This window comes from Anas platyrhynchos, chromosome 24 (genome assembly GCF_047663525.1).
Source record: "Anas platyrhynchos isolate ZD024472 breed Pekin duck chromosome 24, IASCAAS_PekinDuck_T2T, whole genome shotgun sequence".
In the NCBI taxonomy this organism is placed as follows: Eukaryota; Metazoa; Chordata; class Aves; order Anseriformes; family Anatidae; genus Anas; species Anas platyrhynchos.
In genome coordinates, this window is record NC_092610.1 from 1,929,422 (window position 1) to 1,955,131 (window position 25,710).

The 25,710-nt window shown below is 47.0% G+C and overlaps 1 non-coding gene across 14 annotated transcripts in view; it reads left to right on the top strand.

Moving 5' to 3' along the window:
• LOC110353790 (uncharacterized) overlaps positions 1-25,710 on the top strand; it is a 161,516-nt gene that overhangs the window by 87,104 nt on the left and 48,702 nt on the right. For 6 of the 14 annotated variants that reach the window (XR_011804798.1, XR_011804799.1, XR_011804803.1 and 3 more), the window contains 5 exons: positions 2,035-2,176; positions 3,899-4,011; positions 5,722-5,809; positions 6,821-6,949; positions 19,901-20,130. This is a non-coding gene — a transcript (uncharacterized protein). Of the gene's footprint in view, positions 1-2,034; positions 2,177-3,704; positions 3,808-3,898; positions 4,012-5,721; positions 5,810-6,820; positions 6,950-7,832; positions 7,999-13,464; positions 15,602-16,603; positions 18,270-19,900; positions 20,131-25,710 lie in introns of those variants that run through there. The other 8 variants (XR_011804804.1, XR_011804807.1, XR_011804809.1 and 5 more) reach the window with 5 other exon arrangements.

A 25,710-nucleotide genomic window follows, 5' to 3' on the forward strand; every position in this document is an offset into this window, starting at 1 on the left:
ACTCACCTACACGTCTAATTTCGCTTCACTGTAACAGGCAGGCTACAGAATCTTAAATAAATGCTCCTTGGTCATTAAAGCCATATTTGCAGAGACTTAACTGCGCTGTAATAGACGGAGAACTTGCTCTGCAGAATTGTTACCTCATAAATATACCAGAATAAGCAGCTGGTACTTAAATGCTTTGTAATGCATGGAAAGCTGTAATTTGCTGATTAACAATGGTTGATTGCAATTGTACTGCAATAACTATTTCCTATCATTATCAAAACCTGACCCATCTTGAAAAATGAAAGCACTGGTAGAGGTGCAGGAGAATGACCAAGAGCTGGAGGAGTTTTGCCCCCTCGTTTTGAAGTGTTTGCAGTGGAGATGGCTCTCGGTGGTGGCTGAAGCCAGCTGGGGCAGGACTGGGCACTCAGGTGCTGTAGGTCAGCGTACATCTCCTGTCAGTGCAACTTTGCACCAGCTGCGGATCTGCTTCTTTATCACTGCGAGTCCTATTCATGGAAAGCCAACAAAAGCCACTCTTTCTTTTCTATTTTCACTCATTTTCCACTGGTAACTTGTTGGAGTTCTCAGCAAGTCACCCCCATAAGTCTCTTCCTTCTCCTTCTCCTTATGAGCTTGCTGGCATTTCAGGATACTGTTTGCTCAGAACCTGGTGCATGTGAAATAGTATTTTTTTCTGAAGCTCTTGAGCACCTTTGCAGTGTAAATATATGCTAGTAGTTAATGTTCAAATGCTACTGAACTCTTGTTACTTGACAGGATGTCAGTGGGATGTGAGTTTACCTTCTGCATGAAGATTCCTCTCATCCACAGGTGTATCCAGAGTCTTTTAGTCTGTACCTTAAATAATGTTGTATCCTTACTTGAAAAAAAAAAAAAAGAGAAGGAAAAAAAAAAAGAGGAGTCAAAAACATAAATTAAGTCTTCAAATGCATGTGCAGTTCCCTGTGACACAAACTTTGCTCTTGGGGTTTATGATGCTAATAAAATACTATTCACTGCTAACAGCTCTTTCCTTCCTAGCCTTACAAAATGAGACAAATAAGTGCATGTATTGAAGGAGTTCACATTTTATGTCTCTCTGCATCAATATGGCCCTGCTTTATTGACATTTTTAGGTAGAAACTGGCTAGTCATGCCTGGACTATATTAAATATTATTTATTGTTTGGACTGAGAATCCAGGCCCTCCTTGTTCTAGGTGGTTGTGCATACAAATCACAACTGTTTGTCTCCCAAAGAGCCCCTAAAGACGATTAGAGAAAAAACTGAATGGGATAAAAAGACTAAGAAGCAGCGCGTTGTATGTAACTTGGAACAGCACACATGGTCCGTGTGATGGGGAGATGTTCAGGCGAGGTTTGCAGCCTTGGAGGCACAGAGATTCCTGCAGAAGAGCCTTACTGAGAGGCATTAATAAGGAGACTGCAGTAAATGTGCCACTGTGTCCCAAACTGCCCACTCAATTGAAGGGCTTGTGTCTCTTATGAGGATCTGGACCCTCTGTTACACACTTTTAGACTTAAACTGCCAGGTGCTTAGAAAGATAGTTATTTTAAGTGATCAGCAATAATCATTTTTTGTCGTCCTTAAAATAAATCATGTTAGGAACTGCCTGAGCAGGGCAGCATAAGTAATTAGAGTCAGGATCCTGGACACATGCCCTGGCTGGCTCTGGCACAAGCGTGAATTACAGAACTACTACTCCTGATGAGGCAGACGTACTGCTGTGGCAAAATCTGGAGTGGCCTGACTGGGAGACCACTACTGGAGGGCTGATGGTGATGCTTTGGTTCCTTGCTGAGGGCACTGGGGCAAAATCAGAGTGAGTCCCAGACATCTTGGCCATGAGAGGGAGCAGAGAGTCAAGCCCCGTGTCTTAGGGATTTAAAGATGAGCGATATCAGTTCAGATCTTGCAGTAGAATCTGTGATCTCTGTAATCCAAGTTCTTTAATCGTAGATGACTTAATTTAACTTCCTGTCATGTATGTTACAACGCTTTCCTTTTGTTTTCCACCCAGCTTCTTGTTAACGTGGAACAATGACAGATGGCTCTGTCTCATCCAGAGGTTCACAGATGAAGCCATTCAGGGAAACCGCAGTGGAAGCCTAATGCTGAAATCAGCCCTCAAAATCGAATTAACCTTTAGGAAGATCTTACAAGTAAGTGGCTTGTACCCTTCGAGGTATTCTGTGAATCATTGGCAACATGACTGGGCTAATTTAAGCATTTGTCGCAAAGGTAAGTTAGAGTCAAATACAGTTCCCAATTAGACATGTGCAGGGGAAAGGGCAGGTAAACCTGCTCAGGTCTCTCCAGGGTGGCACTTCTGCAAGAGCTGGTTCTGGTCTTCCTTCCCGTCTTTGATTTTCCTGTGTTGCAGCTGGGTGCTGCTCTGGTGGGGACAGCCCCAGCTCCACCGAGACTGTGGGTCTGTCCCCGCAGGGATGTTTGAGTTGGCCTGCAGTGTGCCATTCGCCTTTGCCTAGAAAATCTCTGCACTTAATTTGCTCTCTTTTTAGAACCTGGACTTGTTTCTAAAAATAGAGCTTTATTCTTCACTTTCACTTCCTAAAGGACAATGACAAAAGAGAGGGAGAGAGGGAGAAAATGCCATAAACTGGGACATTTTGTTACCACATTCAATGCACATCTGGGAGCTCTTTTGGTACATAATTGCTGCATAATGCTGTTCACAAGCTATAGCCTCATACGCATCCTCTCGGAAGCTGTCATTACAATGCTGTAGTCCCTGTTTTGGAAATTGAGTGTGACCTGTTGGTTGGGTATATGACTCACAGAGTAGAAAACTCTCTGCACTTCACTCCGTGAGATCTTGGTCTCTCTGCTGTGCGAGTTTTTGCAGCTCTGGAAGCCTCCCTGCTCTGAAATCCACTGCCGAGCAGAGGGAAGTGGACAGTTTAAGTCCTAAAGATGCTTCCCTGCCTTTCCTTGGGATTATGGAGGTTTTAATCACCTAGTTAACTAATTCCAAAATTTTGGGATCCTCATCCAAAAGGTACTAAAGTCACACCATGATACTGGGGATAACTTCATGCGGTGTCAGCTCTCCTTACCAGTGGCTGGAGACGCAGTGTGTTTTGGACATATGGTGTCTGATGATGGATGAATGCAAGTTTAAAGCAAAGATGAAGTGGTAAACTTCTACCACTGTCTTAACTTGGAAGTCATGTCTGGCCATGCCACATGGCAAAGATGATAAATTGCTCTGAATGTGTGATCTGGAGCTATCAAATTTCCTCCCTGTCTTTCTTAACCTTGGGACAAATTAAATCAAATTCCGCTGTGAAGCCTAAAGACATAAAATTTGTTAGCTGTAACAGCATATTCTGCCAAGCAGTCAGAACTCCCTAGTATTAATTACTTTATTCAGTAAGTTAAACAAATGATGTGATATCTGGATTCAGGGGGAAGCCACCCAGGAGTATATAAAAGATGCAAAGATATTCCTGCCAGTGAACATCCAAACTCTAGTTGCTAATTTGATGTGGAAAGCAATAATCTGTTCTAAAGCTGCCTCCATTCCTGAGCAATATCAAACCAAGTGTGAGCATCATTAATGGAACTGCTTGAACAATGCAGGAAAGTAATAATCACTTGTGTGCTGAGTGGGGTGGCTGCTGGAGGTCCTTGTTTCTGTTAGCTCTCCTCAAGAGGGCAGCAGCATCAGGAGGTGGTGCCCCCTCATCCCAGCCTGCACGTTGTTCCTGTGTGCTCCCCAGCTGTGATGAATATCCCCCAGCTCTGCAAACAAAGAAGGCATGAGCTCCAGGTGGGTCCAAAGCACCCTAACGTGTAGGTTCAGGTAATCCTTGCTGCTGTTGAGAGTGGACTGGAAATTCTTTATCTGATTTCTTTCACAGGTGACTGTAAGCATTGTTTTCTCCTAAAGAGAAAGCAGCTGGAGGAAGTAACATTTGCCACAACTGTTTGTGAAGGTACCACCTTGCCATGGCAGACTTTGGCATCAGCAGAGGTAAGCAGGATGAAAATCAGAAACATCAGACTTGTAGTTTTTAAGACCAGAAGGGACCATTAGCTCATATATTCTAACTGATGGAATTTGTTTTGCTTACCCTACTACTGGCACTAGTAACTTGCATGTCTAAAGCATATCTTTCAGAGAAGTACGGGTCTAGGCTGGGAGGCTCCAAGTGATGAAGAGGCTACTGCTTCCAGTTTGTTTGAATATTTAATCAACCTAGTTGATTTGTGTCTTGTAATAGTGCAGGGATGCTGCAAATAGATGTAGCATTGTCACACGGAGCTCAGAGGTCGCCCACAGCCCTGGCTGTTGCTTCCAGTGCTGTTCTGATTCTCCATGCTGAGGCAGGTCACGAACAAGCCTGGGACATCACACCAGTGCAGAACTGGTCAGAGAACCAAACTGCCTGCATCTTTCTACCGGGGGCAAAACCTGCAAGAAGCAGTGTTTGAATCCAAATTTTGTTTGCAGCAACACCTTTTTGATGCAAAGCTGTTATTAATGAACCTGGGGGAAAACAGCCAGAGAGCTCCCCGTAAGTCTTGATCTGAGATGACTTTTCACTGTTGCTGTATCTCAGTTCAGCTTTGATCTCTCATTTGTTTTCCTTCCCTATTTCTTTCCTTTCTGGTGGAAGATGGAGAGCAGCTACTGTGAAATAGGTGCTAAATAGGCACCTGATTTATTATCTTCTTTATTTTACTGAAGTAGTCATGCTTGTATTATCCTCTAGGCAGTCAAAGCATGTTTGTATTCAGTCCAGTGCTACGAGATCAGTCCTGCACCAGGAGCTGTGTGTTTCCATTCCCACTGTGCTCTTCAGCCCAGTTGCTGGGATAACTATTTTGTCCAGCTTATTAAATCCGAAGCACAGCTTTCAAAGATCTTTTCTTTTAGAACGTGGTTTTGTTGTTTTTTTTTTTCTAATGAAGGACATATTAATAGGTCTAAGAATTGTGGCTATTTTGGGAAAAGATAAAGCATTAAAATGCAAAAAAGAAAAGAGAGGCGGGATGGGCAGGGAGGTTACTCTTGCAGTACAATGCTCAGTTCATTAGCTTGCTCTGCCCTGAATAACTTTGCACATTTGCTGTGGCATTAAACTTAATTTATACTGTAAAAAGGAGGTGGGAGAGGTAAAAAAAAAAAAAAAAAAAGTGAGAGATCAATCCTGCCAGATGCTGAGTGCTTTCTTGTGAAGCGCTGAGTTGGCAGAAGTCAGAGCAGCTGAGCACCTCTCAAAGCACTCCTCCTCCTCCTGCTTTATTGTCAGTCTGCAGAGCTGGCCATAAAACAATACAGGAGATTTCCAATAAAATGAAAGTCTTGCCCAAGTGTTAAGATACAGGCGCTTCACTGTACAGAGTCATTCCAGAGGGTGAAATGCTAATTTGTCATCAGTCCTACGGGGAGGGGAAAAGAGATGTTATGCAGAGCATTACAGGGCTCCTGCATCCAGAAAGATAGAGATAAGAGATGGTGGAGGGAATAGCATTAGCCCAAGAGAAACACCCATGAAACTTGTCTTCGTTACTGCCCCAGCTCCGCTCTCACTGACAGCAGCCCCATAAACACGCTGTCCAGTGGCTCGTGTCTGGGAAACAACAAGCTCTGGAAGGAACATGTAGACCTTAAAGTCATCAGTTAAAATTGCTGCCATGCATTCTGGCCTGACAGTTCCTGGCTTTCTTTTTGATACAGGGCATCAGATGGCATCTCCTTAGAGGTTTTGAAGCTGAAAAACAGCTGTTAAGAAGCCTATGCCCAGAGTGGTCCCGGCAAGCCATAGGTAGGTGAAGTTGTGGCGTGTGTAAGGCAATGCTAAAGTGAGGGGGGTTTGCTGCCAGTTCCCTTGGTAGCAGCGTGATGAAAGGCAGTCTTCTTCCAGGGGGTTAGTTGTGTCTCAGGTAGTACCAAGAATATACAGAAAATGGTAAATAACTGCCCAGCTCTGCCAGAAATGACACATGGAATAAAAGCTCTTCTGGGCAAAAAACTGCCTCCTACTCTGAATATGACCCAGGACTTGCATAACATGGCCCTGATTGTTGTCGTAAGCTCAAATCCTATCAATAGTAGTAATTAGCAGTAACAAACGCAGAAGCAGAGGTCAGAGCATTATGGTTACGTTACTCGGGTTTGTGGGTGCTTGGATACAAGACCTCGCAGTACAATTTCATTGTCCTGACTTACAGAAGCTGTTCATTTGGAGAACTGTTGGCTCAGCCTCTCAGCTGGAGCATCACTGAATGCAATCACGACTGAGATGGGGTCTGATTCAGGAGAATAGTTTTCTTTTTAAACCAGAAACTTAGCAGTAAGTTGAGTTTTACAGAGTCCCACAGTCCTTCAGGAGGCACCACATGCCTATAAACAAGCACCCCCATCTCTCCAGCACACCATAAAATCCCTCAGTAACGATCATCATGACAACAATAAACCTGTTATTTCCATACTCTGTGATTTATTGAGCTGGTGGAAAAGGTGGGGCTGCTGTTTTATTGGGATGATCAAATGTTTGCAGAGGGAAAATACAATCTGCATTCCTCTAAGACTACTTTTATACATTGAATCATGAATACATTTCCTTTCCCATTAGCAATTTAACATTGTAGGACACAGAAACACCTCTTCAAAGTGAATTTTTTACAGTAGTGTAAAGTTCTGCCTCCACAGGAGTGAATACAAGAGCCTGTGGAGCCATGGGAAATATAGCACCAGAGCCTTCCCCAGATGGGGAATCCCTGGGTTTTATTTTTCTCAGACAGTTTTGATAACTTCAGTTTTCATTCCTAATTAGGATGGAACCACATTGCAGAGTGCCAGAACCCTCCACAAAGCAGCATTTTCCTTCGCTAGACAGCTCTGATCTTCACCTGTCCTGCCCTCCTGAGATGACAACCACGTGCCCATGCTAACGCTGAACGGGGTAAGCTGAGCAGCCACGATACACACAGGGCAATTGAGGAAAGAGGACTTTGGTCCAGAGAGAACAGAGGATGAAGGAAAACAAGTCCTTTGTGTCTCATATTCACTGATCAGTCAGGCACACAAAGAGAGTAGATAAATGATGGATGGGTCTAGCATGAATTTCAGCCTTGCATTTTCTGGCCATTTCTCCGAGTTAAATACTTCTCATGGTTTTCTGCTGAGTTAAAGGTCTTTGCAGGTACTCTAGAGATACCGTATTTAATGGTTGCAAATGTGTAATCAAATACAATTAATAATAAGAATTGGAATAACCAGTACACTGTTACAATTGACTTAAATGTTCCTTACTAATTAGAACTGCTACAGTTCAGAAATCGTTCACAAGTCTGTTATCCTAGGAAAAACAAGCTGGTCTCAATCTGTGGCACGTATCAGTGTTGCATTAATATGTTGCTAGTCCAAGAGTGGGTTTTATTTTATCTTATTTCTTTGCGTTTTCTGGGAATACATAACTGCTCAGAAGGAAAATGTTTCACTGGTCGCAGCGAGGGGTTAACTGTGCTGTGATCCCAGCTCGGGGCAGGAGGTGAGCTGAGCTGAGGTGGTCACAGCGCTGGGTTTTAGAGGGTCTCTGGGAGGGGAGAACAGCTGAGCTGGGATCCTGCTGCATCCCAGGTGCTGTTTAGAAGGGCTTTGTTTTCAAAATGAATGCTGACAACTCCTCCATCACCACACAGTGCTGCCTGCCCTGTGTGTTGTGTGCCTGCCTCCTGGCCAGACCTGCCTGCTTACTGGTCCCAAACCTTAGAGGTTTGTCTCTTTCATTTGAACATTCACCTCTCTTTTGGGTCATGCAGTACGTGACTTTTTTTTCAACACAGGTATCACCTGGTCTCACTCCCAGCCAAGATGATGTGCCAAGATCCATTTGGTTAAATGATCTGGGATCTGTCCCCTAAGGACACACACAAAAGTTCCTCCCTCTTGCGTCTTGCGTTGTCTTTTATACTGCTGCAAAATGAGTATGAAACGCTTCCATGAAAATTAAATGAGAATTTCTTTTTGAGAGTTTTTCTGATTTATGTACTGATATAAATTCTTGTGCAATGTGCAGAGCAGGTTAAAACCAGGCCCAAAGTGTCCGTGGCTGTGAATCCCTGTGTTACAAACACCCCAGTCTTGTAGGGGCGAGAGCTCTGCTCCTGTGCTTCAAGACACTGGGGCAAGTGGCTCACTTATGAACTGTGAATTCTGTGATTGATGGCAGCCAGGATGTGTTTGATGTTAAATCCTGTTCAAGTGCTGTTCTGGACCTGAGCCAGGGAGCTGATTTTTTCAGCGTGGTTCACGTGGATGTAGCCCCACGGGATGCGGGCAGTCTGTCACCTGAGGAGGTGCTGCTGGTGTGAGAGCGGCACCAGGAGCTGCAGCCTGTGTGTGGGGTCAACCTTCTCTCTTCTGTTAGGTCAGAAATAGATATTGTGGGCCAGATCCTTAGCTGGCCCTTTCCTTGAGGGAGGAGAGCCTGGCTAAGGCGAGAGCAGCCCATGCACAAATCTCTGGGAGGCGAAGCGCTGTGGGTATAGCAAGACAAATCGCCAGGGAGGCAGAGAGGTTGACTTTGTAGGGACATCAAAAGGGAGCAGTTAAAGGCCTTGGCAGTTGGTTGCCCAAAGCGACCGCAGACATGTGTCTTGCCCTGGCAGATCTCGTCTACACAACTCAAATGTCATCTGATCCTGACAAGTGAGAGAGGGAACAAGTGGCCTTGCTGGAAAGTAATGAGAGGACGGGAGCAGAGGAGTCCCAGGCAGGTCATGTCCAGCTGGTATTCCTCCTCTCCCACTTTTTTGTCCAATGATACTGATTTTGGGGGTTATGTGAAGTGCCAGCTTTGCGGCAGCACCAGTACTCCTCTGTGCCAGGCACTGTAAGTGCAGGGGAGTGGAAAGTATCAGCCCCTAAAGCAGCGGCTGTGCAACCAGCAAAGGCTTGACACAAGCCACTGAGCACTGATCCAGGCAGGTTTTTAGGGGATAAAAGTTCAGTTCCTATCTTTAACACATCCTCCTCCGTGTGATTTCTGGCTAGTTCTCTTAATCCCTTTGTGCCTTAGTTCCCCAGGCTTAAAGCATATTAGAGGCGCTTTAGGTACAGCTGATCCCACGTGAGGGGCTGGGGCTGGGGATGTGCAGGCTGCTGTGTGAGAGCAGCCGTGGTGGAGGCAGGCAGCCTGCCTGCAGCGGTACCCAGCTGAAAAGCCAGTGAGGTGCCCGAGACTCTTCCATCCTCGTGTGCAGTATGGGGCTGATCATTATGCAGTGCCCCTGCGTTGTCTCCCTGCATCCAGGTTTACTCCTGCCTGCTTGATGAAGCAGCAGGTCCATTGCAGGCAGGCTCCCTGAGTCTGCTTTCACCTCACAACCACACTTTTGTTTTTCACTTCCAGTACATTTTACAGGAGTTTCAGCGGGCTGAGGCTGAAGTGCAGATTTAAAGGGATGTGCACGCAGGACAGCAGGTCGAGGCACAGGGCATCCTCTCCCTTCCAGCCCAGGGCTTTGTTAAATCCCCTTCACATCTCCGCGCACAGCTGAATAATGGGTATCTTTGCCACAGAAATATGTACTGCGCTCTCACTGCATTAAGCATTGGCTTCAAGTGAATTTCTCTCACAAGCAGAACTAATAAAAGGACTAAAAAGTGCCAAATTCCACTTGACAAATGGCTCAAAGGAGAATGTCTTCTAAATGCTTTTAGCATTTGCAATGATTGATCAGGGCGGGCTTAGAAGCAGCTGACCTGTTGCGTTTTTTTCAGAAGGGAAATGATGGAAGGATGATAATGCTCCTTTCTTCTTGATCACTATAATTTTTGCTCTGCTGTGGATAATGTATCCAGTGTCCAGAAATCACCACCTGTGTTTTGGACCTAGCCCAGGAATACCATTTAAATCCGTGCATACTAACTATGCATCTATCTGTCAATTCACTATTAATACAGCGGCGTGCTGGGAACGAGATGACACACGCTGTGGCGGTTGCTGTAGACATGTACAGAGAGACAGTCTTGCCCCTAAGTGCTTTATGGTCCAGAATGAAGGTCACACAATAGCTAAGATTGGAGGCTGGCAACAGCCACTGCAACATCTTCCAGCAAAGGTCTGTCTGCAGCCAGGCACTTATTCTTCATTTGCGCTCTGTCAGTCCCTGCTGCAGAAGCTCTGCAAGCCCCTGCTCAAAGATGAATGAATTTGGGCTCAGCTGGAGCAGGTAGGGGAGGGAGCTCCGGGGCAGGGAGCTGTTCCTGCCTGGCACGTGGAGCACCCATCTTTTGGTGATACACACCCGGGGGTCTTGCAAGGGCTGCTCAACAGCAGGCTGCTAGAGCACTGCATGTGCGGAGCTGTAAAGGCTAAGGGGACAGATCCACAAGGTCACTTGGTGATTCACCTCCTTTTAAGAAAGTCACGGTTTCTCTCTTTTAATAAAAAACAGGGCAAAAACACTGCGTGCCGAGTGCTTTGAAATCCTGGAAAGTTGCAAACTTCCCAAGTGATCTCTGCGAGCTTCTCTCAGCCAGACAAGAGGAGGCAGGGTTAGAGACTTGAGACCTGGCCTGCTAACTGCTGCAGTCATCCCTTAGATTTTTCTCATCAAACACATTTTCAAGCTGTGGTCACCTTTTTCTCTTTCTCCAAATTTAAAAATAATAATAATAATAATTAATTAAAAGGAGACACACTGTGACCGCATCAGGAAACCTGTCCTTTTCTTGCTGAGGGTTTCAGACACTTCATCTCCCGGGGGATCACAGTAAGCCAGGCGTGTGCTAACGGAGGCCGTGCTGTCAGGTGGAAGAATTGATGGCTTTTCCTTTGGCTGCTTGTGCAGGTGAGAGCTTTCTTGTTTAATTGATGTCCTATTTATTGTTGATGTGTTGCCCTCTTCTGTTTTTTCTTTTCTCCATGTCTTGCTTCTGTGTCCAGGAAGCAAGGGTAGGTTCAACGATCGGTCATGAGATTAGCAAACAAGCTGAGAACAGGTGCTCTGGAAGATGTCTGAAATAGGGCAGCCCTTCCTGTCCCCCGTCTCCTCTCCCTCCCTCCCCAGCAGCTTTCCCTGACTGCATCAGGACGCTTAGTGAGGACTTTCTGGAGGTGGATTTTCCCTGAGTCAGCAGCACCGCCACCTGATTTATCGTTGCGTGCAGTAGATAAGAGCAATTTCATGTTACACTCTTATACCCCTTGTCCATTTTATGAGTAACTCCAGTAAGTAACACTTCAGGAGCTAATCCAGCAAAGTGGAAAGGACACACAGGGGATGTCTGAAGAAAAGGGAGACCAACCAAATTCTGTCTGCACGTTGGGTGCCTGGGGGAATTTGTGGAAACTCATCCAATTGGGCTGGTGCAAAGGGAAAGTAGAGCAGGCAGCGGAGCTGTGCCTGGCACAAAGCTGCATTTTTGGCTTCTCCAGTAGCTCTGTAAAGCACAGAGATGTGGAATAAGGGCAGCAGCAGGATGTTTTCCATTCCCAGCTGTTCTGCATCCTTGCAAAGCTCTGCAGGAGCTGTTAAGGTGAGATGTAACTGGAGTTCATTTAGCCTTCAGCGAGCTTAGAGCAGCTGATGTGCAATCTGCCTCCTCTCAGCATCTGAGAAACTGGCCCTGGGGTTCAGAGGCTTTGAATCCACGTGGATGGCAAGAAGCCATCACCTGAGCCATCACAGGGCTGAACAGGAAGAGCTGGCCATGTTTAAAGACCCCCACTGGCCAAGGTGGGGCTGCTGTTCCAGCCCAGGGCAGCAGGGAGGTGCTGATCCCTGCGGGGTTTACAGGAGAGGTCTTTTAATGCCCAGGACCTGCAGCTGTAGGAACAATGCCTGCTCTCCCTGCTCCCACCACCATGCTTTGGGAAGCAGATTGTGCTCTGGGGAGGAGAAGGGAGCAGGGCAGAGTGGGTGGCTGCACCCCCGGGGGCCCCGTGCACAGGGCACCGTGTCCGAGTTGCTTCTGTGCCAGCTCATATCATAGCAGCACATCAACACGTTCCAGCTCAGGCCCTGGTTAATATTGAGAGCAATTAATACTGATGCATCCTCATTAAGGAGGAATGTCTCTGCTGCCTTCCACCCCTCCCCACTCACAGAGCACACACCCGGGTGCAGGGATGCCCACAGGCAGGCTGGGGCTGGCCGCACGATGCTGTCACTGCGCCTTGGTGGGATGGTTCCTGTCGCCAGCCACTCAGTTACTGCCCAGAGCAGCTTATTCATGCTTGCAGATTCCTTCATTAAAATGCATGGTTTATGCTCGAGGATCTGTGCCTTCATGAAGTAAACCACAGCTCTTCCTGCTCTCTCATTTTTTAATTTTCGTGGTAACCTCCCTCTTTGCCTTGCGGAGATGTGATGCCTGCGCTGCCAGCTGGGGGCTTCCCACCGGTTTCTGTGGATGTGGGGACTCATCCTGACTTCTGATCCAAACTGGGGAAAATGGGGATGTGTTTACTTGCAGTTGGTGTGAAACAAATCATGTAGAGAGCTCCCCTGGCCCTGTGTACTCACAGTAGCTGGTCACTGAAGCACAAGCAAAATTTCTTTTAAGCCTAATTGTGCAAAAAAAAATTTAAGAATATGCCAAATCAGTTGAACTAGACTGAAATAAATGTGTCCAGCTGGGCTTTGGCATTAGCTGAAAGCAATCTAAGCTGGTGCAATCGCTCAGTTCCCTCGTGCTGGGGAGGTCTGCCCTCTTTTCAGCCCCCAAGGCAGCTGGGGCTGGGGCCCCATGGGGTGTGTAGGGCATGTCTGTGGGGCTGGGCAGGCTGGAGGTGAGGTGCTGTGAGGTGAGCAGGGTAAGGAAAGGTGCTTGGCGAATTTGTTGAAAGACAATAAAAGGCCTGGATGGGAGGCTGGGGGCTGTTTGCTGCGTGCTTTAGGAAGCAGGGGACCCCGTTGTGGGTGCTGGGGTGGGCATGAGCATGGGGTCTGCTTGTGCTGTGCAGTTTTTCTGGAGGGTGGAATGTGTGATCGTCCTGGACATCAAACCCATCTTCTTTTTTATAAAAGACCACAGCTTGGGAGTTAAACTCTTCAGTGCCTTCTCTGCGGGGTGTGCTGCTGCGAGGGGCTGTGGTGGGAGCGTGACGCACGCCGGCGCTGCTCACGGAGCGCTGCTAGCATCGCCGTAACATGCCACCGACTTTAATAAGCAAGGGATTAATTACGCTTCCCATGACTGCTTGGCAGCTTCACCTTAGTGCTTGAGTATGTTAGCACATCATTAGTCAGAGGGCAGTAAAATAATGTCGCTGTCCTCCCTCTCTCCCCCAGCTGCTGGCCCGTGCTCATTATGTTGCTGCGCGCGGCGGCGCTGGGGGTGATTGGCGTGAGGAGAGGGAGGCTGTGCTCTCGGGCAGAGGGGTGAGCTGTGCTCTGCAGGTCACCGGTCCTCTGCTCTAACAAATGTAATTGAAGGGATTTACTCCATTATCCAATTTGATTGCAGGCGAACTGCTGGGTAAACAAGGAAAAGGGAAGGCCTGGGTGAAACCGCACGGCTCGAGTGGCTCTTTGGAGCTGATCTTAGCAACCTTGTTTATGCAGATGCACTTGCCAGAGCCTCTCGGGCTCATCCTTTGAAGGTCTTTTGCTCGCTGCCAGTGAATCATTCAGCCCGCTCTGCTGCGGTGAGCTGGGCTGCCAGGTTTCCTTTCCTGTTGTGGCCAAATGAGGCAAACCTGGGAGCACCAGGTTTCCAGCCGCCTCTTCTAGCGAGCAAAAGTCCTGTGTTTGTGACTTCTCCTGAGGACCTGCGTATGATTTACCAGGCAGTTCCAACCGAAAATGGCACTTGAGGTGTTTGCTCCTTGCCTGCCTAGCACAGCAATGGGTACAGGATGGATCCTGCTGCTTCCCATCTGATGGGAATTAATTGTGCCTGTGCTGGAACAGAAGCAGGCTGAAGGCTGGCTGGCTTCTCACACCATTGACAAGGGCTTAAGTCTCAAGAAAGTATAATTGAGCTGAACTTCTCAATACGCTTTGAGCCGAGAATGATTTATTGGTCAGGGGAAACTCCACCAAGCTCTCCCCTTGGGCAGGAGCTGAGTGAGGGCTGAGCAGCGACACCCGCACAGCCGGCACTGCAGTGCTTCCATCGATGGCAGGGCAGCAGCAGCATGAGACTCAGTGAACCTGGCATTCACAGGTTAACTTACATCAAGTCGATGTTGAAGTGTTTATCTTTGATGAGTCGAGTTGTTTGGCTTAGTGCTGGGACTTGGCAGCATGCACAGTTTGTGGTGTGTCGGTGCCACGTCTCCCCCAGGCTCCCCTTTGCACCGCCACAGCACAGGGCCGTGCTTCTGCCCTGGGTTTTGGGGGACCTCAAGCTGCGTGACCATGGCACCAAGGTGTCACTGCTGGACAAGGAGCCTGCCCATTGTACAGGATTGCACAGCAGCAGTGACTGCAAGAGGGGAATCCACACAGCAGCTGATGTGCCCAGGGCTGGGCTGCCTGAAGGGCCCTGCTCTGAGCCACTGCTGTCACTGGCAGGAGCCTAAAGAACTGCGTTTAATCCGAGCAGAGAGTGATCCTTTAAAACCAGGAGTGATACCAGGGCATGTTCAATGCCTTATTGACAGCGAGGCTCTTGCTGATGGTAAGCCACAGGCAGGGGTCTGTGAGTGAAGCCGTCTGATGGAGTGTAGCGGGGCTGGAGCTGGGCCCTCGCCTTCCCCTGGCCCATTCATCAACCCCCTGCTTCTGCCGTGCAGCCCTGCCCACAGCCCGGTTACTTATTGCTTAACAAGTGCATTAGTGTAAATCAAGGAGCAGGTTTCAATTATCTAATAGAAGAATTATTGATCCACGCTCTCGTTCTGAATGTTCAAATGTTCCAGAAGGAGAAACAATATTTGTATATGCTATAAAAAAAAATCTGAAGGGTGTTTTTATGTTTCAATTACATTGTACTTGGAGAGCTGTTGCAGGCTGCTTTTGTAGAAGCAGCTGTGGCTAAACTAACACACGTGGAGCCAGCTTTAGTCCGTGGTCTGGTTTCTGCTGCTGGGATGCTGACTGTGCTCCTGGGCGGTGGGTCTTGCAGCAGAGAGTGTCCAAGTCAAAATGCCCAAATCTAATTCAGGCATATCAAATTGGAACAGTTTTCTTTTTCCACCCCCTTGCACTTTGTTTCTGAAAGCTGGGGAGGAGGGAGTGCTTCTGGAAGACGTGACACGAGTGTAAGGAGCCTTGGGCATCTTGCTGATAAAACAAACACTGCAAGAGAGCTAATACGAAGCGGAGTTATCCTAAACCTTCTGCCTTTTAGTCCATTGTCCTTCGGTAACTGTGCAAAATGCAATTGAAGGATGTTCCTATTTCCCTTTGATATAAAACATGGGGCTATTGTAGAAACTTAAAACCCATTCCAGGCTCTTTTCAGCACTTCTTTTTAAAGCAGCACAGTTCAGCTGTCAGTCCCCAGCTCCGCTTTAATTAAAATAGGTTTGTGGCCTTTGCTGACAAGCAAACATCTACAGTAAGTTGCAAACCATAGAGCAATCCTTCTCAGCTGAAGGAGAATGCCAAATAAAATGTCTCTTGCCACCTCTCAAGGAGAGTGCTGTATATTTAAGAATAAATATACAAATAAGGTCACCTGGGAAGCTGTTGATAACCTTTTTTCTGGGACAGGGAGCTTAGATTAGACATAATAGCCAATTGTGCGTACTTCACACAGCCCTGAAAGTGTTGCTGTGGATGTCACGGCCCTGACTTTTTCCTCTGCTCTGCACAGCCACCCCTTAGGTATGGTTTGTGAAATGGTGTCAGTCTGACTGGGGCAGCTGGGGGGTCCTAAGGCGCTGTCTGTGCTCTGCTGCGGGTTCCTGGTGCAGAATTGTGGCAAGGGAAAGCTGCAGCCCACCCCAAATCCTCCCCAGCTGGGGGGCTGCACCCCTAGGAGCACCCCTCTGCCAGCCCCAGCACAAAAAGCTTCCCCGAGAGATGGAAGGAGCCCGATGCAGCCTGTACGAGCTGTTGTTGCAGCGGGGCTGCTGGAGTGCTTCGTTGGCAACCCAGGATTTCCCCGCCGGGCCCCCACGAACCTGTCGCTGCTTTCACATTATTGAATACCTGAAACACACTCGGAAAGCAAATAAGATTAACTCAAATCAAGCATGTAGTGCAAAGCAGCAAATTCATTCCCCGCTTTTATTACTGTCACCGTTATTAACAAAGTTTTCCTCCTGGCCTGGCTGCTGCTTGTTCTATTTTGCAATGTTTAAAGCTTTTAAAGTGCCCCGAAGGCCTCGGGGTTGAGGAAGCCAGATCTCTTCTCACCCTCTTTGGGGGTCAAGCTGGGTTTGAGCTGGATTTCTTTAAGCAGGGTTGACTTCCAAATAAGCGGTGTGATCACTGAGCTCGGTACCAGGGCTATAAATGGTGCTGCAGCAGGACCACGGGGTGTTTGAGGGGATTATTCTGGGAGATGCTCAGCTCGGCGCTGGATTTGAGTGGGCTGTGGGCTAAATGTGGCCCAGCCTGGACTGAGAAAGCTTCCCCTGGGTGCCATGCATCAGCCAGGGCACTTTTCCTCCCTGTGTTGGTACAGAGAGGTTGCTGTCCCTGTTTTCCAGGTGGGAAACTGGAGCCCAGCAGGTGAAACGTGGCTGCCCTGAGCCTCAGCTGCTTCCAAACGAACCTGTGCAGCGTCAGCCTGAGTCAAAGGCACTGGCTCTCGGCCAACCCTAACACCATCTTGTGCCTTTGATTAATACTTGTGAGGGCTGCCCAACAGTAATTACACAGCTCCCTCCTTCTCCCACCCCTGCTTCGTGCTGCTCGCAGTTCATAACCCTGCAGGAGATTATTCTACACCCCTTTATTGAGCAGCACATCCTCTGCAGCCTCTCCTGAGCTGAGCGATGTTGTAAATCCATCCGAGTGGGAAGCGTAAAGAGAGGACAGGAGTTAGATTTCTCCACTCTTCTGTTTGCATACAGTTTTAATTAGGAGGAAGTTTTTGATTAGCTTAAAAAAAAAAAAAAAGGCAAGAAAAAGAAAACACTATCAATTGAAATTAATCTCTCTTTAAAATTGGCTTTTGTGAAAAGTTTTGGTGTTTTGTTCTGAACTGGAATGTGGGCAGTGGAGTGAGAGAAATCAATTTTCCTACCAGGCCTAATCATGACCAGTGTGAAATTAAGTTGTCGCGCGGCACCCCTAATATGCATGCCTAAGTACCGTTGGATTGTTTGCAGAGGCAATTTGCAGCAACCTGCTTCTTCTCCGTCCCTTTGCCTTGAACGAGGCTCGTGTTGCTGCAGAACCCTTCGGGGCAGACGGCACCGTGCCACGCTGACACCAGGGACGTGGAGAAGTTGCAGAGGAGAGAAGTAGGGCGAATAATAGCAATAGGAGCCGTAAGGAATCCAGAAGCTATTTATGAGCCGTTTACTTACTTAGCCCTAAAAATAGCCAGGGCTGTATGAAAATAGGTCTGTGATTGAAATCAAGCCCTAGACGTGATGTAATGGGGAAAGGGGGGTGCGAAGACAGAAGCAATCAGCCCTGTAAGACCTATCAGAGCTACAAACAGACCCGCTGTCCTCGTGGCTGGGGGTAAGAGGCTGGACTGGGCTCCTAGAGGGGTGAGAGGGGTGTTAGTATGTGCCTGTTGGGCACTATTTGCTCCTGTTCAGAGAGCTCCAAGACGAATGACCTGCGAGCTGAGCTCAGCCTAAACCAAGAAGCTTCAAACTCAGCACACCAGCAGTGGAAGTTGGTGCTGAGCACCCGCGACTTGCACAGGGGTGCTTTTCCTTTCAGTGCCCTAGGGAGCTGCATTGCCCTGTGAGTAACCTCCAGGAAGCTTTTAATAAGGAAATTGTTGAGAATTTAGCAACACGTCTGAGAAGAAGGAAAGTGGTCCACAGCCTTGCTGGAACGGACGCATCCTGAACGTGATGGAGTACAACAAAGGCATCTAGGAACTGAGATGGGAGGCTCGGGGGCTGCCAGAAGCAAGGCAGCCACCTTGGGGGTGGGATTTGCTCCTGGTCAGTTCAGTGGCAATGCTCTGGTGCAAGAGACATTGCTTTAGTGCTGGAGAAGGCGTTTATTTGGGACCAGATATTGCATACAGCTCCATCAGTAGTTCTGAAGGTTTTTTGCATTTTCTGCATGATTAAATGTGGCTCTTGAACAGATCTTGCAATTGCTGCTGCTGCAACAACATCAGAAAGAATAAAGCTGAGCTGCTCGGAGAACCACGTTGGTGTTTCCTTTCCCTAGGTATCTTCAAAGTGGGGGTTTTTGAGACATCTCATCCAAATGCTGAACAGGCATTTGTTCCGTATTAGGATGGCTGCTGTGCTTTCACAAGTTTCAGGTCCCTCCTTACCCAGCCTAAAGGTGCTGAGGGACCCCTCCTGCCATTGCGCTTGCTGGAACCAGCATCTGCAGCACAGCCCCTTTGATCCCTTGCTTCCATCTGCTGCTTTATTCCTCTTGCTCTGTAGTTGCAATGTGTAAATTATTTTTTTTTGGTTAAATCTGAGAGGTGATTTTCTCCCTGTTGATCCTCTGTGGTCCTCTTGGGTCCCCTGATGGTGTGAGCGCAGCGCCCTGGCTGGGTGGCTGCAAACAAGCTGTGCCTCCCTCCTTGATCTGCACTGCAGGAGCACTTGGGGGAGATGCAGCGAGAGAAGCAGCAGGATTTAACCTTGTACTTATTGCAGGTAGTTAATAAAGTAGGGTGTTCTGCCTGCAGACCGGGGAATTTGACCAGTGGCACCCGGGCAGTTTTCTACTCTCTTTCTAAAGTGGATTGAGAAACATAACCGTGCTCCTGCTGCAGTGCAAAAGAATAAATCCAGCACTACCGATAGAGCTTAAACCCCATAAAATACAGCTGTTCAGTATTTTGTATCTGGTTGGGGAAAAAAAAAAAAAAGGTAAAACAGGAATGGTTCCAGGTGCGTGCATTTGTACCAGAATGGCTCATGAATGCTTGTTGGAAGGGCTGCTGCAATATTTTGGCAGATGTTCCTCTTGGTCTGGGGGATATTGCTGCAGGGAATGAATGTCTTTGAGCAAGGTAATGCAGAGCAGTATGGGCTGAGAGCTGCAGCGGAGAGGAGGTCTGTTAGCAATGTCTCTGGTAGCGACTCAGCTGGGCAAAGCAGCATCCCCTGCGGGGGACGTGCTGCTGCAGGATGGGCTCCAGAGGGAGGGGAGACGGTCTTCCTGCCCCATCTGCTTCTCCTCGTCTTAAGCACAGCAAAAGCAGGGTGCTGCATACAGACACCAGCCTTTTTTTTACTCTGGTTTTCTTTTAAAATGCATTTGAAACTGGAGGAGCCCAACACCCAGGCACCTGGAGAGAGAGCAGAGACTTTGAGCCCAACTTCTGTGACACAAGATGGGATTTATGACTTGTGACCATTTTTCAAATTAAACTCATTGATTTTTTTTTTGTTGTTGTTGTTAGTTTCATCTCCTTGAAATGCAATAAATTGCCTGAAGCACGTGGTTTCATGGGGATCCAAGGCCATTCCCCTCTCGTGCTCTGAGCACTGAGGCTGCTGCGATGTGTGCTGTGAGCATTGCTGAGCACTTCCCAGCCAGGAGGAGCTGGAGATAGCTTAATGCTAGAGCTGCACGGAGGACAAAAGTGCCATTTCTACAAAGAGTCCTGAGATTTGGCTTTTCTTCTCCTGGCATTTCTGTTCTCCCCCCAGTGTTTCACGATGTACAGGAAAGAAACCGGTTATTTGTTTCCAAGTTATTCAAAACGCCTGTCTGTGCCAATGTCAAAACAGTTCCTTTTATCCTGCGTATTCCAATAGAAAAAGAAATAAATTCTTTATAATGCAGAACTGCAGCATTTTGCCCTGAAAGTGCTGTTTTGATTTTTTTGTGATAAATTGCAGGAAGTTCTGTGGGTAAGCACTAAAACCGTGGAGATCTCCGTGCCTCTGTGCTGGAAATGAACAGTTGTGAACAATTCTGCTCCCTCTTCCCTCCGCAAAGTTTATGTGCCAGGCACAGCAATGAATTTGGGAGCGAGCACTTTGACACTGCGTATCCTTTACCCTCTTTACATAACGGATGTTTGGGAGACTCGGTTCGGTTGCTAGCTCTCCTGCTAAGTCACATACCATCTGTGATTCCAGATATAAATGGGCCTAGCAACGTTTTGTTTTATCTGTTCTGCAAAACAGGAGGTGAAGATTGATTAATACTTGCAAGCTGATCAGGGAGCTTATGAAATGTGCTGGGTGCATCCAGATATAGATGGTTAGAAAGCAGGCGCCTGTCTGTGGATGACAGGATGCCTGTGGACCTCCCAAATTCATGCCTATCCAACAGGAGAGCACGTATTTGGGAACGTCACCAGGCAATGTATGGGCAAGAGAACTAAAAAAAAAATTAAAAACAAAAAACCACACGCTACAACTGCTAGTTCAAATTAGAAGGAGATAAATTCTAACCCTTCATATGTGAAGTAATGTAGGCTATTACTTCTCAGTACTTAAAGAAATAAAAATTACACTGTACTGAATTATAGTCAGTAACTTCGGGTCTCCTTAAGAATATTCTTCTGCAATTACTCACCTCTCTTACAGTTTTTCAAACACTTTAGATCCTACAAGGAAAATGCTGTTTATCACCTCAAATTTCCACAACTGGGTCTGGAAGCTAATTAGTAAAATAGACTGTACCATATGCTTCCTTGGTATGTTCTCATGCTATAACTATTTATGTTTTAAGTTGTTTTTTTCTTCCTAAAATTGCTATTGCTTCTTAAATGGCTTGATTCTATCTATTGTTTTATTGTGGAGTCGTATTCTTCTCCTTATGTATCTGCATCTTTTCTTGGCATAAAAATTACCTGAGAGGAAGGAAACATAAAAACAAAACTTAATCCTTGTCATTCTTTCTGCACAAATGTCTTTGTTTTATATTCCTGGGGCAACTATTTCTGGAAATTGTTTCAGAGCTTGCAGGTAAGAAAGCAAGGAACCATTCACTTAAAAACAAATAATGGGGAGATTAACTCTGCGTGCATAGGAACCAGGGCAGTCTTGACATTTTTTAGGGCAGGACAAGCTGCCACGTTGGGGAGTGTTTTCCAGATCCGAGAGTGGCTGAGCTCAGCACAGATTCCGTGGTAGATACCCTCCCTAATAGTCTGTTTAAGTTTTCCATTATTTGTTTTAATGTTATTATTCCTGCTATACTCTAAATAACTCTCCTTCCCTGCTGTTTCATGTCCTCATTGTGTCTGCTTTCTGGAAGAATGACTCTACGTGAGAGCAAAATTTTTTCCTTGAAATAAACTCAGAGGTGGAAACTTTTTATTCGTGGTTTGCATCTGCAGGACGGGCGATGCTTCCCTGAGCCGTGGCTCACAGTTGCGTTGAGTTTGGGAGTCTAAACCATTGGGAAGGAATTAGAGCACAGTGGATGAGTAAGTTAGTGCTGACTTTTCAGCAGTTAAGTGAGAACGATGCTTCCCTTCTGAAGGGGGTGACTGCAGCAAAGCTGCCAGCCCTCCCAGAGGTGGGACGAGATGATCAGAACTGGTAACTCGGGCTGCTCGTGTCAAAAACAGCAATCAGGAGAAGTGTCAGGCATTCCGATGTGCGCCTTGCTGGTTTCTCTTTTATCTTCAGAAGTACTGACTGCTAACAAGAAAGAAAATTGAAATGATGGTTGCGGGTTAGCTAAAAATCTATAGATGTGATGGATGCTCTTCCCACTTCCAGATGCCAAAGACCCTTAGACCCCAGGTTTCTTTCAAGCTCATGAGATTCCCATCAAGCTAACAAGGATTGTGCTTGCCAAATACTGCATCTCGGATGAGAGGAGCAAGGTTCCTACTCTGCATGAACAGAGCTGGTTAGATCATGCCCTACTTTCATCTTTCTCTTTGAGATCTCCCAGGCTGGTGGCAGGGCAGCTGTTATCAAGGAGTTGTTCCTTTGCCTTGGCCTTGCGGATATAAATACCCATTCCTTGTTCCATTTTTCATGCATTGCTTCTTTTCCTGCCCTCCTCAAAAGAACAAAAGGAGTTTTGAGCTTTCTGAGCTTGGAATTTAGAGGTTTTGCTTGGCGGTGTTGCTGATTTTTCTTCCTTTTGCCTCGAAAATAACTTTTCTTTTACCTGCAGTCATGAAGGGTGAGGGCAGAGGGGACGAAGTGAGATGATGGTGAAATCTGGAGGAGGTTTAACCTGCACATGTGAAGCTGTAATTAAAGTGATTTTAATGTCTGTGCTTTCTGATGGTCATCCCAAATCATCAATAAGCTCATGCAGTCTCTCTGCTTAGCATCCCTCATTAGCTGCAGGTTTAGTGGAGTGCTGGGTTTCTGTTGCAGGCTGTGAAATGGATGTCTGCCTGGTTAATTCCCCTCTCCCCCCCAGCTCTCCAGCTGGCTTTCATTTCCATTCGGAATATATATGGGACGAGAGGCATACATGGCTCGAGGGAGCAGGGAGGATTTATGGCCAGCAGACAGTATTTAGTACAGATGTGCAGAGCAGCGACTATCAGTTGCCAACAAAACCTCTGGAGATATACATCATAGGAGAAAGTTGTCAGCAATTTATTTTCAGAGGGCTAAACTTCACCCATTTTTTAATAGAAGAGGAGTCTGAGGGACCACAAAGGGAATAAATCATTTGGGCTCATGGGAGACTTTTAGCTACTTTCCAGAGCAAGTGTTACTACTTTTTTCCTCTTGCAACAGGTGAAACATTCATTTTCTAACTGCTGGAACAAATACTCTTAAATGAGAAAGACCTAGAAAATAAAATGAAAGACTTTTCTTTCAAAGGTTTCAAACATCCCCCAAAGAAAGATAGCAAGCACTTCCCAAACCCGTCGATAAAGGGCTGGTGGATCTGGTAGGTGATGGCTGGGGGCTGGGACGAGGAGGGGCTGCAGAGAGAAGAGCACGACACACACAGAGCTGCAATTGGTGGCTATGAGAAGTTTGCTGACGGGATTGGGTCTCTTACAAAACTCGCTTTATGATCTTTTTTTCTTCCCCCGTTTCCTTGCAGTGTAGTTGGTCTGCTAGCCACAGGCTGCAGCGAGGAAATCCAGTCTCCTCGCGGTGGAGATGGAACACGGCATAATCATGGGGCTGATTTATCGGTGGTTCGTGGTTGCAGCTGAATCGATAATGTTTTAATGAGTCTCCGTCAGGAAAGGATAGATGATATTCTTTCTGCAGAGCTTCAATTCATCAAAGCATTTCAGCATGTTGCTTACAGTTAAGCATATGTTTAAGTCCAGTACTACTACGCATTCTTTAAATGACATGTAAGCATCTAACACAAGATCTGTGCTGCTAAGCGAGTACTAACACTCGGTGCAACGCCTTTTAATGCTGGTAAAGCTTTTCATTGCCGTCGAAGTTGGCAATTATCTTCCTAATATTAACAAAAAACCTTCTTATAATTAAACCCACAAATCTTCATGTATTCAGAGTAGCGCTGACAGCTTCCACTGTTTCTCTCTACTTTCTGTTGTTCTGCTTCTTAAATCCAAGATGTAAGGGGCAGTAAAAGCCCCTGGAAGTCAGCAGCAGAGCTTTTGCTGCCAGAAGCAGGGACTGCTGCCGTTGGCAGGGCTGCCTTGCTCTCCCCAGGTGAGGCAGTGGTCCGTGCGCCTCAGGAGATAAAGAACTCGAGCAGAGTCATTGCAGAAAAATTCCACTCCGTCATATTTCTCTTTATTACTCTTTCCTCTGCAGCCATGATGGGATTAGTGATATTTCCATTTGTCTATTTTATGTATTTTGTTTTCCATTCCTCTGAAAAATGATTACAGAATGAAAAGTTTGTCAGGCCTTGGAGTTCAGCAAAACTCTCTCTGGAATTAATTTCATACTGCAGAGCGTGAGCAGGCATCTAGAAAAAAGGCTGTTTGATTAAACTTTTGTTTTAATATAAGAAAATGGCTATTTTAGTTTGTTGGTGGGTGTAGGACATAGAGCTCTGTGGAAAAAGGAGGATTTTTATGTGTCAAATGCCTGAAGACTTAAAGAAGGGGTAATAAGTAGGAAGCTGAGGAAGCAGAAGTTTTGCTACAGCTGGTTGTTTTCTAAATGTTAGCAATTCTGTGGCGAAGAAGCAAAGCAATAGGAGGGAGTGTGTCTTTGAATAAAGCACAAAATAAGTTGGATGAGCTGAGATCTGCCAAAGCTTGAGGCCCAGCAGAGCCAGATTCAGACGGATCTGGCACGAAACGGCTCGCCTGATTTTATCATCCTCTCTGTAGAGTCTCTCAAGGCCTTGATCTAATTGAAGGGGTTTGTTCCGACACCTGCTGCAATCATAGCTAAATACTTTCCATGTCAAATCAACGCCGATAATGAAGGCTGTGCTGTGCGCCCTTGTCTCGGCGCCGTTTCTCTCACTGTTTGCAACTTGTTCCCAGTGCTGAGACCCTTCTGCTCCGCATCCTCCTCCTCTGGAGACTCTAAGACCGAAATCTCGCCTTCCTTTCCTGCTCCCCATTCAGGGCTTCTCCATTCTGTTCCCTCATCCCCCAACTTGTGTAATTGGATCGAGATACCCGCGACGGCTGCTGGCTCAGCACCGACAGGAGGGATCCCGTCGGGTCCCGCTGCTGCCATCGGCTGCCTGGCACCGTCGCGGTTTCACGCGGTGGCTTCCAGAGGCAGAGGTAGATAAGTTGTTGTCTCTTTCCGTGTTATTGATTGCTGATGGATCGTGCCCTCTTCCTTGAAATTAAGTAAACTCTGCAGGGGTTGAGCCTGCCTTGAGTCTGAGTCCTCCCTGCGCCCTGGGTGTGCAGCAGGAAGCTGACTAACAGATGACTCAAACTCTTAATGTGCATTTGTTATTTTGCAATTAAAAGAGCAGTGTAAGATCTGGCGGTTGAATGAGTGTGCACACCAATGAGATCATAGCCACCGGCCAGCCCCCCGGAAACCCCAGGGACTGAAGGGGAGTCACAGGCCTGGAAATGCACCCTGGCACCTTCATTAAAGGAGCTGGCAAAAAGCCTTTGTAAATGCTGATGTATCGGTGCTGTGGCCGTGCTTGGCATCGAGTCAAAGGAGAAGGAAGAGCCACAGGATGACGTGCAAATCCTGCCTGAATGTCTGCAATCTGGAGGTAAACCCGAGCAGCTCCCCATGGATGGCAGCAAAGTAAAATATTCATCAGATGGTTTCTTGGGAAAATTGCATCATCTCAATCAGCTACGCTACCTGGAGGTCTTTGCTGCTGGTTAGAAGATCTCGTAGGGGTACCTTAACCTGCTCCTGTGCAAGGGGCTCCTCTCAAAGGGCAGTGCTGTGAGGGGGTCCCCCGACCTCCCCAGGGTCTGTGCCTCTTCTGCAGCTTTTAATCTTGCTGCTCTGGGGACAGTGTGGGACAGCTGGCTTCTTTCTGGGGCAAGAGATAGAGTGGTGTTATGCAGGGGCTTTTTGCTTGCAGGGATTTTTTGGCAATGGTCTTAATGGCAAGTGATAAAGTAACTAAATCCACTTTTTTTTTCCTTTTTTTTTCCTTTTTTTTTTTTTTCTTTCTCTTTTCAAAGAGGGAAATTGCTAATTCTTGGGGCTGCTGAATGCTACAGGGCAGCTGCAGAATATGAGTGGAGTTACTGGGAAGCCTCCCCACCAGAGCCAGTACATAGACCCACGTGCATAGTGTCGGCCTCGTGCCCAAAAGGATTCCGGATTCATCTGGAATA